This window comes from Galeopterus variegatus, unplaced genomic scaffold, assembly GCF_000696425.1.
Source record: "Galeopterus variegatus unplaced genomic scaffold, G_variegatus-3.0.2 Scaffold2376, whole genome shotgun sequence".
In the NCBI taxonomy this organism is placed as follows: Eukaryota; Metazoa; Chordata; class Mammalia; order Dermoptera; family Cynocephalidae; genus Galeopterus; species Galeopterus variegatus.
Window position 1 is genome coordinate 122311 of NW_007728487.1, and position 16782 is coordinate 139092.

At 41.7% G+C, this 16782-nt stretch overlaps 1 protein-coding gene across 1 annotated transcript in view; it reads right to left on the minus strand.

The window, feature by feature from the left end:
* Positions 1-15695, minus strand: part of LOC103597649 (multiple epidermal growth factor-like domains protein 10) — a 110745-nt gene extending 95050 nt beyond the window's left edge. Inside the window, exon 1 of the mRNA XM_008581520.1 lies at positions 15636-15695. The gene's annotated coding sequence lies outside the window, so the exon portion shown is untranslated. The remainder of the gene's footprint in view (positions 1-15635) is intronic.
* Between the last annotated feature and the right edge of the window lie 1087 nt (positions 15696-16782).

Sequence of the window (16782 nt, forward strand, 5' to 3'; positions counted from 1 at the left end):
TCATGAGCATTTCCATGGGTCACATGGAAATCCAGGTGGTAGAACCTGAGAGTGGAAGAAGAGAAAACATCCTAACAACAGTGGGATCTACTTGGTCTGTTCCCATCACTCCCTCCTCTGCGGGCTGTTGTCCCGGTATTTCCCCTCCCCACTCCCCTAGAGAGCTCCGAAACAGGTGGCAATCCCTCCAGACCCAGGCACGGAAACCAAAACACGGCAATTCAACTTTCTCCTAACTTTAAGCAGGCAGACATCAAAAGGGTGTCAAACATTGTGAAACCAGTATGCAGTCAGAATTCCAGCTATCACTGTCTGCCTGAATTCAAACTTTGATTCGATTGTTGAATCTGGAATGTCTTAGGGATCTGAACCCCTTTTGTGCTCCTTACTTTCTCAGAAAAGTTCTAAAGAATTTGAGGTCTTAAAGGAACTTTTCTTCCTCAATTTCAATTCCTAATTCCTCAATTTGGATTTTCTGGGTCATAACAAAGTAGTCTTGCTGTCAAGCTTCATTTTTTCCCCCTCTCCCATAATTTCTAATGAAATTAAGATTACACAAAACAAAGCTTTTTAAGTATAGAATGCAGATCTCAAGCTCTTCTGGCAGGTACTCCCACAGACCAGTTGTTATTTATAATACCTATAGGGACAAAAGAGCTTAAAAGATCAAGTCACGCTGTACTTTCCAACAAAGCAGGCCACAGCTGTACAACGGATTCTGAGCAACTGCTCCATGAGCAGACAGCAAGAGTTCTGTTTTGCTGCAGGGTCTGCTCAGGTCACCACATGTGGCAAGGATTAGAGAGTCCTGGGGCACATCACCCAGTGGGCAGGATGGGGCTTTACACCACACTCCTGAACCAAGACTCCATGCTATCTCCTTATGTGCTTTTCAGGGCCACTTAAGAATAAAAACAGATATCAGACTTTATAGAAATTTTTAAAACCAACAATTTCTTTTTTAAAAATTTTGTGCGTAAGTTCAAAAGAAAGAGTACGCAATTCATTTTTACACATTTTCCAAAAGATCTGTCATGGTGGAGTGGAAGAATAGAAAGAAGGTTTGGATTTAGTCTTAAGTTAGCTAAAGTTATGCTTTAACAGGAAAGAGTCCCACAGATGTGTCTGTGGAACCCTTCAGGCTGTGCCCAAACCATGAGCCAAAACAGAGGATGATTCCCCAAGAAAACAACTGTCCCGAAACTCATACTGAACCTCTCCAAGGCGTAGAAGCTCTTAAGTCACACAACTATGCTTCTTTTTGGTGTCCAGCTCCATGGCCAGGTGCAAGGGCAGCTCAGGCAAAACTGGGGCTCTGTGCTGGGTGCTGCCAGCAGTGAGCCCTCACCCACCCCATTCCCACCCACTCAGCTGTACCCCAACAGCCTGGACATGGCCTCAGAGGCTCCCTAGTCAAGTCCACAGGTTGGGAAGGGCCTTTTTGATCTCTTCATCTTATAAATAAAGACACTGAGGCACGGAAGAGTTTTCTTAGGTGTCTAAGATCAAACAATGTGGCAGAACTCAAGGCAAGATCTTTAGGCTCCAGATCCAGTACTATTTTGACTATTCTGGGTTATCTAGTAGAGCTCAAGGGAGAAAGTCTGCTCACCTCACTCTAGAAGCATGTTTTTGTTTCATTCAAGGCCATGCCAAAACAAAACAAATATTTAAATAGATTAGTGACATTGGCCTTGAGATCTGCATTACTGTCAATACTTTTTTCATTTGTGCCAGGATTAGAAAACATAAAAAAAATTGCCTCAAATCAATGCAGTTCTGAAAGTGGGCAGTTATGCTCATGAGTAATGTTGGAGTCTCAAACTCAGGTGAATCCACCATTCCTCATAACTCAGCATAAAATACATTTTAGCTAAAACTTGCACTGAGTCCATGAAGTGAAACTTTCTAAAGTGAATCTCTCCTTAGGTGACTTTGCTTCACCTAGACTTATTTCCTCTAACAGCGAGTTTCCCGTCGGACCTTCAACAATGAATCTGAGGCCTGGCGCTAACCACTCGTAAGCATCTTCGCTTTCCCCAGCTGCTCCGTTGCCAACAACTGCTGGGCCAACATGAATGGATGGTACAGCCACCACACATGGCTTTTTCTTCTTGTACACCATGGCCAGAGGCAGGCAGTAAGGCCCAGTCAGCTCCTCACATCTGCAAGAGTACGCTGCGGCAGGGGCCACACGGCAGCTCCCAGTACACGCTGGAGGGGTTTTGCTGTAACTGAGGTTTCACTTGTGAAGGATCCAACTCCTAGACAAAGACTGTGAGAGCGCTTGTGTTTTAAAGAAGTGGTTCTTAGAACTCAGTGACAAAACTCGCCTGGTTTCCACAGCCCTTTCCTCACTCACTAACACTTTGTTCTGAAAATCTGCCTACCAGGACTTGGTTGCCATCCTTCTCAGCAGTGACATATTTACCATCAAAGGAGACAGAGATGGCATCATCAGCCACTAACCTGTAAAAACACGGTGGTCTCCCCACATGCCAGTGAATGAATCTACATGCCATCGGGGCCCTAATGACATGGCCTCATTTTTGCAAACAGCACATCCTGGCCAAGAAATGAAAAATGCTTTTCCAAATTCTCCAGCTAGGTAGGACACTCCTTAGGTCAAGTGATGAGAAATCTTCCTTTGATGGAGAGAGTTCATGTCTCTGCCTGCCACACCCGAACTCTGAAAAAATCCAGAAAGTTCAGAGTCCTGAACTTTAGGGAGAGGGCTACACATAAGCACATGCTTGGAATTCTAAAAGCTAATTTAGGTGATCCCTTTCAGAAGATCTTTGAATTTCATGATAACACAATTGACAACTGGACCTACAAGGTTAGCTTATAGGATGATCACAATCATAAGTATTAAATTTGACAGCAGTGATAGGATGCAGCGAGGCCCTCTGAACAGTTCCCAGTGGCTGCACAAACAGAACTACAAAGCATCATTTACATATTGCCTTGAAAGAAAAGCAAGGGATTTTTTTCTAGCCCTACTTTGACAGTGCTCCACACAAGCTTTTTTGCTTTTGTTTTGTTGTTTTTTGAACAGAGGAAGAAAAGTGCCTTTGCTCCAGGTTGGTCTTCACCAAAATAAAAGTAAACCGTATGGCTCAGTTATATATACTAAGGAACTCTATGCACCTGAATCCTTGGCTGGGCTCAGGCACAGTCATCACCCTTCTGGAAGGAGGATCTTTCTCCTCAGTGCAAGGAACCACCTTACCTCTCCTAGGCCAGATGAAGCACGGCCTCAGTGGCAGGTCTCCGCTGCTTATCTTCCCCCACACTCTCACCACTTCCGATCTGGCTGCAGCTTGACATATGGATTTGGGGGAGGGAATGGGACACAACTCAGTCCACAGCACTGTGTTTGACCATTTGGGGATATAAAGGAAAATAAGATAGATCCTACGTACTCAAGGAGCTTATGTTCTAGAATCAATTTACGCTAGAAATTGAAGGGCCTTCAAAATTTATGTACTCTCTTCCTGCAAGCTCCAAGGCTTCCTTCTTAATACGCTCTGAGAACATACCTCCTGATGAAGTAGTTGGCTATTTCACCTCAATTCATGGAAAGGGACAGAGACACAAAGAGCTGAGCTGGCCAGTGGCACTTGGTAAAGTAACACAAAGACATTAAATTCAAACCGTGGCTGTCTCCAGAGGAAGACTGGATATGCTAAGGTCTGGGGTATCAATCATATTTCTCATCACCAGTCTCTTAACACTGAAAGGGCAGTACCTTTCAGGCCAGGATGTTTCAAAAGACTTCTTGATTCAGGGTGCAGAAGGAGCATTATCTGGAAGATTCTGCCCAAGCCAAGATCGGGATGGTGGTTTGTTAGAGAGAGGAATTTTGCTGCTTGCCTGAATTAGGAAGGCAGAGTTTATATGCTAATTAATTCAAGTTCAATATCCAAAATAGTATGGCATAACACAGAGAACTTAGACCTGAGATACAACACACCTGGATTCTGGAATAGACTCACTGAATTAAAAACAGAAGTGACCTAGACAAATTCCTGGGTAGAAATTAATAAATCAGATACAAATAAATAAATAAAACTTACTAAGCATTTGCCTTATGCCAGGTACTGTACTAAATCCTTCCACTTATCATCTCAAGTAATCCTCATAACAACTCTATGAGAAAGCTACCATAAATATCTGCTTTTAATTGATGAAGAAACTGAAGTATACAGTAACTAGCTCAAGGGCACACATCTAGAGAATGGTGTAATGAGCCAGGATTCAAATCCAGGAAGTCTGGTTCTAGAACCCATACCCTACTACATTATAGTGCATCCATGCCTTAGCTTTTCAACTACATTTCTCCACTGGACATAGCAGGCAATGCTTGAAATGTATACTAAGGTTCAAATCGAAGAGGGCAAGGAACTTGCTTATCTTAGGTATTGCTGTATCCCTAGCATAGAAAATTGCATGGAACATAATACAGTAAGTGCTCAATAAATATTTATCAAATAATAAATAATGGATTGTATTAGATTTGGTGAAATTACTGCAATAGTCTCCTTATTGTCTTCCCCACTTTTATTTCACTTTCTACTCATATCAACAGTGATAAACCTTTGCTATACACTGCCTAGTGAATTTAAGATCTGGCAGACAGCTTTCAAGGACTTCCCTACTTGGCTCCAATCTATACTTCCAACGTTATTGCTTGATATTCCATTATACAAACACTCCACTTTGGCCATCCGTCTGCTCTTGCCCTTGCTCCCACCCCTCCAACCATAGCCATGTGCATTTCTACCAACTGGGGTACTCTCTCCTCTTCTCTAGTTACATGAAGCTAACATGTTTAAAAGTCCCATCTCTTCTAAGAAGCCTTCTCTAGTCACTAAATCCAGTGATCTCTCCCTTTTCTGAGAAAGGTTCACCAGGAACATATTACCTACTTCCTCACCCTTTCCTGACTTCGCAAATAGACAGGCATTGTGCTGAAGGCAATGGGCTGAGGGCCATGTCTTGTCATTTTTGCTATTCTCCCCAATGTGCAGTGAAGGCTTGCCTCATAGCAGGCACATAATGACCAGAGATCTACTGCTCTATGAAGATACATCTTACCTAAATGCAAACATCTGCTGATTTTTAAAAAAAATAAAGATTTGGAAAAGATTTTGGTTGAGGCAACATTCACATAACCTAAAATCCACCATTTTAACCATGTTGTGTAACTATCATCACTATCTAGTTCCAGAACATTTTCATCACCCTAAAAGGAAACTTCATACCCATCACCTAGTACTCCCCATTTCTCCCTTCCCCCAGCCCCTGGCAACCACTAATCTACTTCCTGTCTCTATGGATTTATCTTTTCTAGATATTTCATATAAATGAAATGATACAATATATGGTTTTTTGCATCTGGCTTCTTTCACTCAGCATAATGTTTTCAAGGTTCATCCATGTTATAACACGTATCATACTTCATTCATTTTTATGGTGGAATAATATTCCATTGTGTGGATATATCACATTTTGCCTATCCATTCATCAGTTGATGGGCATTTGGATTGTTTCCACCCCCTAAAAACACAGTTTTTGCTATTGTGAATAATACAACTATGAACATTTGTACACAAGATTTTGTTTGAACACCTGTTTTCAATTCTGCTGACATCTTACTATGGAACAACATTCATTAACTGGCAGCCTCACCCTAATTCTACGGTCAAGATAAATAAGTTTTCTTTTAGTAAAATACTATCCTCTTAAAAAAAAAAAAACTCATTTATGCCCATGAGTAAATTCAACTGTTTTTGTATTCCAGAATAATTCAAATTCTTTGTAGTTTATATCAGAAACTATACTTTCTAATGTTTGTACTTAATTAATAGGATCTATTTGAGCTCTTGAGTGATTCTTCCATAAGAAGCATAACCAGATCTGATTCCTAGATGTAGTAATTATTTTTCTCTATTATAACATTATTTGGTGTTAAATAATGATTACTAATATTTATTGAGAGCTTAGTCTGTGCCTACTACTATGCTAAAGGCAACACTCTTTGAAGTCTGTATTGTTACTATCATCATTTCATAAGTGATAAAAAGAAGCTTACAGAGTTTATGTAGCCAGCCCAAGGTCACCAAGCTTTCAGAGGTGTAGATGGGATCCCAGCCCAGGTCGTCACATTTCAGACTCTCAAAATCTTGTCTCAACACACAACTTCAATCATATGTGCTTGTGACCCACAACTTTAGTCACACGTGTTTGTGTAAATCAACATTCAACCTTTAAGTCCAATGCCAAAAAAGAAGTGTACAGAATGGATACTTAGACCTCTCACAGATGTACTGTACCCACTTCAAAGCCAAGGGCCTCAAATTCTCCTTTGGGGATAAAAAAAAAAAATGCTTCTATTTTCTCCAATTGAGTCTACCAGCTCCATATTATAAAAGCAAGCTGGAATGTTCTAGAGGTACAGTGACCCAACTGGTATAATATATGCAGCCCCTGGTATAATCTATGCATTCAGTGATGAACGACAGGGGTTCTCTAGACAGAAAAAGGACCAGAGGCTGCTCTGATGTGGGAAGCATCATTTTGCTTCTAGAACTAACCACCTTCGGAGGTATTGCTCCTGGAGCTCACTATGGAACTCAGCAAGTGACTGCTGATATAAGTGATATCCTATATCATTTCATCCCACTGAGAAAAACAGAAGAAAAATAAAAGCACTTTAGCAGAGATGTCATCTAAAGATTCAGAAAAACATCCATGATCCATGGAATCTTTTTCTGATTTTCTCTGAGATTACACTGATTGGGAGGAGGATGGAGAGTGGGAATGAGATTTGCTACTTGGCCAGTTTGGAGGGATGCTTTTGATTTAGATCCGAAAGAGTAGAGCTCTGCTAACACTGCTGATCTTCTAGGCTCTGGATTTGCTGCCTAGAAAAACTAAAACCACTACTATGATGGTGCTAGCCCACTGCCTTCTGACACACAACTCTTCTGACTATGAGGCTAAGGGTGAGTTAATGGATATTTAAAGCTCCAGGCCCTCCCAGCCCCACCAGGATCCAAATTATGTAAGAGTTTACTGTTTCTCAGCACTGCCACAGTTTTAATTCTACATTAAACATGGGGTTTCAATTTTTGAACTTTTTATTGAAGTGTTAAATACATACCAAAAAGGGCACATATCAAAATTGAACAGCTCAGTAAATTTTCACAAACTGATCACACCCTTATAGCCAGATTAAGTGTAAGTGTGTCAGCATCCCAAAAACCCTCCTAGGGCAGGCTTTGATTTTGACACAAAACTAAATCCCATCAAGTATCTTGTGTCTAAAAAAGTATTTAGTATTAAATGTGCTACTTGGGACACAAACAACAACAACAATAAAAGACAATACATAACTTTCCTATTTTTCGACAAACGCTGCACCTCCACAGAACTTCACGTATAGTGTTGTACTCATCCCTCAAAGCACTGAGGGGAGAGCCTTTCTAAATCACACAAATGGAGCTAAATGAACAGGCCTAGTGACAACGAATTGAAAATTAATTAATCAGGGGAGTATTTAACACAATCCTCTTGCCCCCTGTGTAGTCCCCTCTTCCCCTTCTCCACTTCAAAGGCATCGATATCACTGGCAAGACCAAATATCCATTTAGTAAAGTATAAACAAACTGTAAGGAGAGGGAGGGTAGTGAAAACATAATGAAGAAAATAAAGCCTCTTGCCTCTCTACAATCCACTTGCTTCTCATTCTTTAATGGATTTATAATGATAATCTATAATCAAGGTGCAATGGCAGACTTAATTACCAGGAGTTCTAAGTAACCTTAAGCACATCATACACGGCCCTCTCCTGTGTACAAACCCCATTAAGCCAAATACTCCCAGTCAGGAAACCTCTTATCTGAGAGACAGAAGGATTCCTACTGGCCAAGAACACCAGTTGTCCGAACACTTGGTGTAAATGGGCTCTCCAGAACTCATTACATCCAGAAAAGGCTTCCCTCATTCTGCGTCACTCAAGTCTGCATTCTGTGCCTAACTTTAAAAAAAAGAAAAGAAAAGCCACCTACAAATATCTACAGGAACTAGGGAGTAAGTTTCCCTTTGAAAGGAACCCAGAGGCAACCACTGAATGAATGACATACTTTTGCATAAAAGGAGTAGTCAGACTAAAAGAACAATCCTGTGTGAAAAGTCTGTGACCTTTGAAAAGGCTGTGACCTTGAAGTTGAATCTTCTTCTGACACAAATAATGTAGCCAGTTGTTGAGCTCAGGATTAGATCTTTACAGGAAATTTGCAAATCTTCCCCTCTAGGGCTGGCATCCAGTTTGGAAGTTGCTCTGGGGGGGGGGGCAGGGGGAGTGTGTTATCTAAATGGCATTTGCAGAGTCCCCCAACTTCATAATTGTCCAAACATACAAATAACTTTCTAATGGATTTAATTGTATTTCAAACTCAAAAAAGTCTCAGCTTCAAATCTGCTTCCTGAACCTAATTTGGAAGAAAATTAGTAATACGTCATATACATAGTGACCATTCCCCAGAGCAAAGAATCATTCTCTGAGTTATAGGACTTGATTCAGGTGGGCTTTCAGATCATAGTCCTCTCTTTGATGAGCCTGGGGAAAAGAGGCTGAGAATTGTGCCTTTGCGTATCATGGACAGAGGGAGATCTTTTTTACTTTTAAAATCAATAATAAAACCCTGCAATCAGAGAAGTCAGTGGGACATAGTAGGAAACAATTCTTTCTTGGCCAAAAATCAACTGCAGTTCCAACAGACTGTTCCCCTATTGCTATGTCTGCTGCTCCAAAACCAGCAGATTAATGATTCTTCCACAGAATTACTTTTTTTCCTTCCCACATCCTACCTCTAACACATTGCTACAAGTAGTGTAACTGTGGAAGGCCTTGACCTCCTTTCTTTGTCTCTCTGATTCAAGTGTGTCTGTTTCCTTGGGGCTACCAAGCTCAGTTGGATGGCTGGCTGGAGCAGAATGCAGCATCAGCCAATCCCTGAACAATGGGCCCCTTTCTCCGGCTGTCACATGAACAGCGTTGTGTTACAGCCATTGTCCCTCCCAGTAGAGAAGCGAGGCACCGCTTCTCACAGACCAGCCATTCTCTGTGACCCGCTCTGGCCAAGTCACTAAAATTTAAAAACAAAAAAAAGTATGCCTTTTAAATGGCGCACAGTAACCCTGACAAGGATTATAGTGCATCTGCGGGCCACCTGCATCATAACACCTTGTTAAAAATACACATTCCTGGGCCCCACTACACACCTACTGAATCTAAATCTAGAGAGGAGCCAGTGTCTGCAGGTGATTCTCCTACCTCTAAAGTTTGAGAACACAGGCTAACAGATGCTCAAGTATTTCCAACTACGTTTTACAGTTATCAAATCTTAGTGCAGGGGGCAAAGATACCTGGGAAGAAGACAGGTGAGAGGATGAGGACACCAAGGAACATGGGAAAGGAGATGAAAACTGGGAGAGTACGAATAGCTATTCATAAGATAACGGGCCTTTGGGGGTGGGTCATCAATCTGCCTGAGAAGGGGAGGTGCAGGGAAAGGTCGGCGCTGGAGCACCTTGTGGAGGCCGTGGTCTTCAGAAAAGGATGGACAATGAGAAAGTTCCAACGGGAGAATGAACTCTTAAAAAGCAAGCATGCTTAATATTTAGTTTTAATTTGTAAGATATAAACTTTTTCCATAATCCCAACCCTTAAAAGTCAACTACTCAAGCCACACGTTTGGTGGCACTTTATGAAGTGAAGGAATCAGAGTGGTATTATTCATGGTTGGGTGAGGGGCTTCCTGCTCAAAGAGATGGTACAGTAGTGTGGCAAGATCATCTTTAAATTTCTGAAGGGAAAATATGAATTCAGATCCAGATGACACTAGAAGAAAGATGAGCCCCATTCCCATCCTGACCCCCAAAAGTCCCCATAGTGGTTAAAAGGAACAACAGTTTTCTCATTTCACACCTTCCCATGGAATGGGGACGGGGAACTCTAGCCAATTTTTACTTGAATCACAATAGGTTGCCCCAAACCACATCTAGCTTATATAATAAAATAATAGCAGTGTAATGTGAGAGGTTCCTTTAAGGCACGTAATGCTATGGGGGGCGGGCAGAATTTAATCCTGTAGCCCCATAAGTGGCTATAAAACTATTCTCAAATGTTAGGTCACCACTCCTGTGGAATGGTTTAATCACTATTGCTCAAAGGCGTCTTGCAAATTCCTGCTGCCACATGTTTACTAAGCAAGCCCATTCTTCAGCCTAAGATGCCCCATCCATTCAAATCCTCTCTCCTCGAGGTCACACACTACCAGAAAGCCCTCTCCTTAGAGTGACCTCTTGGAGCAGATCTCAGAACTGCCCACTTCACCCTTACTACACCCAGTCTACCCAGTGAGTTGTATTTTTTTATCCAGATTTCTTTTTTTGAAAGCAAGAATTTCTTGGTAATTACACACAGTATTTATCCCTATGCCCTGCACACCTAATAAATATCTGATGAAGCAAAACAAAAAATAAAACTCAAACCAATTATTATTTTAAAGAACCAAAGTCACAACTTGTCATCAAGTCCTCATCCAAAATAAATAAAGTACCCTTTTCAGATATCAATGGTGGTGGACATTTAAAATTTTTTTGATTATAGTATTAGTCTCCTCTGCCCAAAACAAAGATTTCATAGTTCTATTTCATTCCATGAGGAACAAGTTAAATTTGTGTGTTTTGATTTTCAATTTGCCATCGAAAGTAATTTTTTTAAAAAGGCAAATTGTTTACCAGATGGTATTTAAAAGATCCATCATGGGAACCACCACCTGTGGCTATGTTTTAGAACTTGCCAAACCTGTACAGTTCATCTGGGTTGGACAAGATGTTAATGACAAGGTGCTTAGTCATCCTCTAGGACATGGCCTCCTTGCTCCCAAAGATATGATGTTTTTAACAGATGCTCATATCCTGCACATGTACCCATCAAGATGAGGCTTTCTGTACTGAAATACTATTTTGTCTTAGAAGCAGAGAGGGTTACAGTTTATTACCCTCGGAGTAGGAAATTGAGGTAGTTAAAATGCTTTAGATAGTTTCCTTATCTAAGAGTATAAATCACTGGAAATGAAATAGGAGAGGAAATCATTAGAAATGAACAGCAATAATAACAGGATATATTATCACAATCCCACTTTCTAGACTGGCTAATGGCGTGGAGTATGCGTTACCAAATAGCATCCACACGACAACTTGCAGTCTTATAAATAAAGTTCTGTAAAGTAAAATAACAATGGTTTGTATCTTATTTCTTTCCTCATAGTATGAGAAATCCTTTTATTAAGAGCTGTAAATTAATCCTCTACAATTACTATTTTTTAAAAAAAATCAGAATGTTCACACTGAAAAATAAACTCAAAAGGTGAATAAAAGAAAGGCAAGAGATAAATATAAAAGCATGGGAAATTCAGATAGAAAAAACGAATGAATTAATGAATGAATGACTCAATGAATAACTAAATAAAGGAGACCAATTAAAAGCTTGCAAAAGTTCAGACCGAAAATGATATAGGCTTAAAACGAGATAGAAAAAGTTCGTTTTGGAAACAGCATTGAAAAAAGAAACAAGTCAACAGAACTCTATGAATTGTACATTAATTCTTAAAACTAAGCTAATTTTTAAAACTAAATACTAGGCCCACGCAGTTGAGAAACTGAAAATATAAGCAGTCCTTAATATTGCTTGGTTTGAAGCCCAATAATCTGGATGTTTCTACTATATTTATCGATGCTGCTACCTCCCTGCCTTGTCACGGGTACTCTTATACACCAGCCAATGAATGGACATTTTTTCTTGTTTATTTTATGTTGGAGCTGCCCATGAGCCAACAGTTTAATTTTTACAGCATCACCATCTTTGTCATTACCCTGGAAATTATTTGTTCACTTATCCAAAGGTTATTGCATATTTTCATTATTACAAAAAATGAATGAGGGGCCGGCCTGTGGCTCACTCGGGAGAGTGTGGTGCTGATAACACCAAGGCCCCGGGTTTGGATCCCATATAGGGATGGCCGGTTAGCTCACTAGCTGAGCGTGGTGCTGACAACACCAAGTCAAGGGTTAAGATCCCCTTACCGGTCATCTTTTAAAAAAAAAAAAATGAATGAGAAATGGAAAAATTAAAGCCTAATAGTAATTATGAGAAGTATTTGTCTCATAAGCTTAATATAAGTGAGACAAAGATGGAACTTATTAGACATACCAAAAAGTGGCAAATCTTTAGTCTGCATCAGACATTATTGAACTTGCATAGGTCGTCTGTGATTTAAACAAGGAAATAACCAAAATTATAGAAAGTTTAAAGAAAAATTTTAAAAAGGCATATACACTGAATGCTGTATCTAAGTGGCAAAGTATAATTTAGGATTGTACAATACACTTGGCTCTCTAGGGCCTGTATCTTTTATAACACGTAGGCTTTTGTACAATCTTTGGACCTATTTTCAGGAATGCATCCTTTCAAGAAAGTAGGAAAGACAGTATTGGACCAGTCACTATGTTTTGATCAAATAAAAAAACATGCAAAAGTGTTTTATAAACTGAAAAGCTAAGGGCAAAATTGGCTATTTTTATTGGCACTGGCATCTCATTACAGTGCTGTGACACCATTATTCCAAAAACCAAACCAAAATCCCAAAGGTAAAACAGCTCTTTGTCTTACTGTCTGCCAAGTTGTTGAACGTGTAACATTAATTCAGTGGCATTCAGTGTTTCAAAAGTCTTCTTAAAATTCTCCTCCAGGTTATTAACTTTATAGACTACGTCTAGCCAAATTGAAAAATCTCGGCTGGCTTCTCCACAACCCTCAATATGTATACAGTGACTGTTCCCAACACTTTGTGTGTTAAGAAACCATCAATTGTCATTCACTCAGTCATTCTTCTCCCACATTCTTCAGACATTTATTGTGTGACTAGTATGTGCCAGCACTTGTATAAGGGCTTACAACAGGAAGGATGAACACACCAATCAGTGGGGATAAACACTCAGGTAAGAAACACAGCTGATACAATGTGAAAGCTATATTAAGGCTATCCAAAAAGTAGAATGGGAATGCACATGCAATATCGCTAAGTTTATGTGACAGAATTAGGAAAAGTTTCAGAGGGAAAGTCTGATTCTGAACTGTATCTTGAAAAGATGTAAGAAAACCTGTACCTTGAAAGATGAAGGGTAGTAAGTAGTTGTTTACACAGAGAAGAGGGCAAAGACATATCCAGCAGAGGCAATAACATTCGTGGCTAGGTCAGGAAGAAGTGGAAGGGCCCAATAATAGCACATTTGGGGAACACTAAGAAGATCAAGATCAGCAGGGGCTGGAGGGCTGAGGAACGGAGAAGCAGAGAATCCAGAGAAGACAGTGAGAAGGTGGTCTTGGGCATCACGTTATAAGAGGTTAGACTTTATGCTGTCAGCCAGTGTTTCTCCAAATGTGGTCTGAGGTCACCTCTACCAGATTCACTTGGGGATCTGCTCAGAATGCTGATATCTGGCCCTTACATCTGGGATGAGGCCCTAGAATCTGCATTTTCAAGAAGCACCTGGGTGATGCTGATGTTTACCATCTGGGGATTTGCCAAGGATTTTTAAAGGGGAAAGCATGATCAGATTTATATTTTAAAAATCATGACAATCATGAGGAAAGTAAATCCACTGGTGCTAAATGAGTATGTAACTTAGCTTTACATTAGAATTACCTGGGGAACTTACAAAAATGCAGACTTTTCACACCTCATCTAAGACACTGCAGCTGAATCAAGGTGGATGAGGCTAGGATTTATATTAGATTGAACCATATGAAATCACCATTTTATTTAGGTTAAAAGTGGTCAAATATCCAGCAATTTCTCATAGTTCAATCTGATATTTTTATCAAGTTCCCCCCCCCCATGCTTCTGATGTATACAAAGGCTTGAGAAAAGCTGATAAAAAAAAAACAAGCATAGCTAAATGGTGTTTCCCTTTTTATTAATTATTGATGTCATTAGTCACTTTCATTAACATGCAAAGATGGAAGTGACATAACCTATGTACCTAAAACAAATGTTAAAAGAAAAAAATGGGTTCAAAAACAGCAAATAATGAAGTAAGGCATCTAATTTCAGGATTTTAGAGCCAGAAGGAACACTGGAGATTATTCAACTCTTTCCCCACCTCCCAACACAAGTTTATACATGATGACACTGATGCCATCATGATTATTAATAACAATTAATAATAATAGCTAATATGTCCCTACTGCGTCAGACTTGTTTAGGGCTTCACATTTATTAACTCATTTAATCCGTTTACCAGCCCTCTGTTTAAGCACTTCTATTATCTTTCTGATTTTATAGATGTGGATAAAGAGGTTAAATAACTTGCTCCAAATCACACAAAAGTGGCAGAGTTGAGAGCTGAACCCAGGCTGCCTGACCCCAGAGCTCACCACCTGAACTCTTTGACCTCTGAGCAGCAAAACAAAAGGTACCCTGCAAGCTGACCTCGTGCAGCACTCATGTCAGGAAGATGGCATTTCTGAATAATGTTAGTTTTTTCATCCATAAGGAATGAAGCATTGTTATTTGGGTAGTCAATACACAAAGTGCGACCCAGGACATAAAGGAGTAAGGCAAGAAGGAATGTCATTCTCCTCTCCCTTGGCACGGCATGCTTATCCCTGCCTAAAAACCATAATAATGGCTAATTTTGGCTAATGATATCCCAAACTTTGGCTGTCTCCTAAAGAATTCGGGTCCTCAGATGAGCATATGTTCTAAAGAAGCAGCAAAGATATCTTATATTTCATTTATTCAGTGGTATAATTTTTTAAAAAGTACTTCCAGAAAGAAAAATAAGGACAAATTATTTCCCTAAACCAGGAGTAAAAGTCCTAGATGAAAGGAATTTAAAAGAAAAGGACCAACATGAAATAAATCTTTCTTAGGTAACTGTGTCTTGAAGAACTGTCCCTTCCAGCATTCCCTAAGGAGCCAAGCATTCTGACAAGGACCCTCTGGTCTAAGTCACCCAGCCTGTGACCCTGACACCACTAAAGAACGCTGAGAACACAGGAAGGGGAACATCTAGCAAGCCTGATGAGTTATCTGCACAATCGGAATACCAAACACTGGAAAAAGAAAGGTTTAGAAAACAAGTCAAGATCCGAGAGGGAAAGTGAAGCTAATTTGGAAAGAAGGGCCCCTATGAAACTGCTTCTCATTCTCGGTGTGATTCCCCCCAAATCTCTCTACATCCAGCCATGTCACCCGTTAACATGGAACAAACACAGGCAAGGCAATACAAGGGCAGAAATTAAACAAAATAAAACGGGTAATGGGGCGTCTCCGCCTCAAAAATACTCCAAGAACTCTCTCCACAATCCCAAGTAACAACAAAATGCAAACAACAATAACAATAAACCCTCGAGACGCACATAACCCAGACTGAGCCCACCTCACGCTGTGCCCGAGTATCCTGTCCAAGGGAAATGTGCCCCCCGCCCAGAAGAAGCCTTCCAGCGTCCGGCCACTGTCCAGCGGCCGCCAGAGTTGAGTTTGCCCAACTCTTACCCAGGTCCCGAGATCTTGAGATTTGCAGCGCAACCTTTTTCCCCCGGTCTTCACCCAACGCCAAACAGGACACAAAATCCGTTCCAAACAGCGCAGTTTGCCTCCAAGCAGCGTCCCAGAAGAAAATGATACTTGGGAGTCTTGGTTTAGGCGCAGAGATGGAGACGCGGGACGGGAGGCAAGTCTGACCGCGTTTCCGGGACCCCAGTTTTGCGCACCGCGAAAGTACTCGTTGCAAACTTGAACAAGGTTTGCCCTGTCTGGCCCGAGATGCTGGAGGAGGAGGGGAGTAATCCGAGCCGGGGCCGGGATGAGAGCAGTTGCCGCTGCTGCAGCTGCTGCCGCCGGGGCAGTGGCCGCTGGGGGGGATGTCGCTTGGCGCCTCGTGCAATCTCTACTACAACCGCAGGATCCTCCGGGCCTGACTCCTGCACCCGGATCGCGGGTCGCCCCTTCCCGGAGCGTCTTCCACTGCTTGGGGGTGACCCCGCCAAAGGCCCGGTCAGGAAGTTGGCAAACCTTGGGGTCACAGCAGGGGATGCACGAGGGGTGGCGAGTCAGTGCCCGCTTTTCGTCCGGACCCACGTTCAAAGCGAGCACCCTCGTCAAAGTCCCCGGGAGGTGTTCGAGACTCTCCACAAGGATTTGGAGGACGGGGGACAGCGCCCGAGCGGCCAACTGGAGTGTCGGGGGGTGCAAGTGCAAATGTGGGGCAGCGGTGTCGGGGGAGCAACTGCAAATGTGGGGCGGAAAGGGGATGAGTGACGAGGTCGTGCCAGAGTGTGCGTTGCAGCAGCAGAGTGTTGGGAAGGTGGGGCGGAGGAGGTGCGGATGGGGTCGGGGTTGAGGGAGCCTGCTTTGCAGAGGCGGGGCGGAGAAAAAACTCCCAGGACCTGCTAGAAAGTGCCCCCAGGCCCTCCAAGAGGCTTCCCACGGCGATTTCTTGGGGAATGGCTCCCTCTGCCGACTCGCCCAGGAGGCCCCGGTAGACTATAACTGAATGTTAAAACCATGAAAAAGGCTTTTCTCCGTTTGTGGGTTGGACAGGACGTGAATTTTGGAATCTGCTTCTCTGACTGTCCGCTTCTCTTTTCCAGACTAAAGAATTTCCCCGCTTCTAGACGACTCCCCCCAAAATACAACCTAA